This window comes from Arachis duranensis, chromosome 7 (genome assembly GCF_000817695.3).
Source record: "Arachis duranensis cultivar V14167 chromosome 7, aradu.V14167.gnm2.J7QH, whole genome shotgun sequence".
In the NCBI taxonomy this organism is placed as follows: Eukaryota; Viridiplantae; Streptophyta; class Magnoliopsida; order Fabales; family Fabaceae; genus Arachis; species Arachis duranensis.
The window spans coordinates 61,963,845-61,966,292 of record NC_029778.3 but is presented as its reverse complement, the minus strand read 5'-3'; positions in this window follow the sequence as shown (position 1 = coordinate 61,966,292).

Here is a 2,448-nt window from a genome sequence, read left to right as displayed (position 1 = left end):
AGATGATGGGTGCTCCTTCAACCTGTGGGGTGTCTGGTCCTTCAAGAGACAGCTTCTGGCGCTTCAACTTCTGTATCTCCGGATATTTGTCTTCTTTCAGATTGAATTTAACTTCCGAGATCACTGATCTCAAACCCATTATTTTGTGGTAATGGTCTGCATGTTCTTTGGTTAAGAACTTCTCTTGATTCCAAAGTGGTTTTGGAACATTCTCTTTCTTGCCTCTTGAAGTGGTTTGTTTTCCCTTAGGTGCCATGATCTTGATGAGTTTTAGCTCAGTGATCATGGAAAAATACACCAAACTTAGAGGTTTGCTTGTCCTCAAGCAAAAGAAAGGAAAGGAGAGGAATAGAAGGAGAGGCAATTTCGAAAATTCAAAAGATATGATGAGATTTTGAAAAAAGATTTGAGAAAAAAATTAAAAATATTTGACAAAAATTCAAAAAGATAGATGAGTTTTGAAAAAGATTTGAAAAGAGATTGAAGAAGAATGAAGAAATACTTTTAGGATTAAGAATTTTTTTGCATTTTGAAGTTGAAAGTTGAGAATTTGTAACATGTTTATGCAAGAAATCATGAATTGAAACATGAAAAATGAAAAAAAATTTGAGTTGAAAACGAATTCACCTCCACCCCATAATCCTGGCGTTAAACGCCCATTTGTAGCTTCTCCTGGGCGTTTAACGCCCAGCTATTGCTTCTGGCTGGCGTTAAACGACAGGAACTCCTTTGTCACTGGATGTTTTTCTAAATGCCCATGACGCTGTAAATCTGGCGTTAAACGCCCAGAGGATGCTTCTTTCTGGCGTTTAACGCCTAGAAGATGCTTCTTTCTGGCGTTGAACGCCTAGTAGATGCTTCTTTTGGGCGTTCAACGCCCAAAATAGCTCTCACTAGCTTTTTCGCACTAGTGAGCTTTTTTTTGCTATTTTATCCTCTGAATCCTTCTGTAACTCTGTATTATTCACTAAAATGTATTATCTAATTTAAAATTAAAATTACAAATAAAATAACTCATGACTGGGTTGCCTCCCAGCAAGCGCTTCTTTACTGTCTTTAGCTGGGCTATTACTGAGCTTTAATCAAGTCTCAGTTTTGAGCAATCTTGCTCAAAATTGCTTTCAAGATAATGTTTGACTCTCTGTCCATTAACAATGAACTTTTTGTTAGAATGATTATCCTAAAACTCTACGTAACCATATGGTGACACACTTGTAATCACATATGATCCTCTCACCGGGATTTCAATTTCCCGGGGAATAATCTGAGCCTAGAATTAAACAGCAGAACTTTCTACCCTGGCTCAAAGACTCTGGATGATAGCTTCCTATCATGCCATCTTTTTGCTTTCTCTTTGTAAATTTTTGCATTTTTGAAAGCATTGAGTCTGAATTTCTCTAGCTCATTTAATTGGAGCATTCATTTTTCTCCAACTAACTTGGCATCAAGGTTTAGGAATCTGGTTACCCAGTAGGCCTTATGCTCCAGTTCCACTGGCAAGTGACAGGCTTTTCCATACACAAGCTGGTATGGAGAGGTCCCTATAGGAGTCTTGAATGCTATTCTGTATGCCCACAGGGCATCATCCAAGCTTCTTGCCCAATCCTTTCTACAGTTAATCACAGTCCGTTCCAGGATTCTTTTAAGTTCTCTATTAGAGACTTCAGCTTGCCCATTTGTCTGTGGATGATATGGAGTGGCCACCCTGTAGCTAACTCCATACTAAACCAAAGCAGAGTAAAGTTGTTTATTACAGAAATGAGTGCCCCCATCACTGATTAGTACTCTAGGGATACCAAATCTGCTGAAGATGTGTTTCTGGAGAAATTTCAGTACTGTCTTAGTATCATTAGTGGGTGTTACAATAGCTTCAACCCATTTGGATACATAGTCCACTGCCACCAGAATATAAGTGTTTGAGTATGATGGTGGGAAAGGCCCCATGAAGTCAATACCCCATACATCAAACAACTCAATCTCCAAGATCCCTTGTTGAGGTATGGCATAACTGTGAGGCAGATTGCCAGATCTTTGGCAACTGTCACAATTAAGTACAAATACTCAGGAGTCTTTATAGAGAGTAGGCCAGTAGAAGCCACATTGGAGGACTCTTGTGGCTATTCGCTCACTTCTAAAATGTCCTCCATACTGTGATCTATGGCAGTGCCAGAGGATCTTCTGTGCTTCTTCTTTAGGCACACATCTACGGATTACTTCGTCTGTACATCTCTTGAAGAGATATGGTTCATCCCAAAGATAGTACTTTGCATCCGTGATCAATTTCTTTGATTGCTGCCTACTGTACTCTTTGGGTATAAATCTTACTACCTTGTAGTTTATAATGTCTGCAAACCATGGCACTTCCTGGATGGCAAAGAGTTGCTTATCCAGAAAGTTTTCAGAGATCTCAGTAAGAAGGAGGGACGCCCCTTCTACTGGTTCTATTCG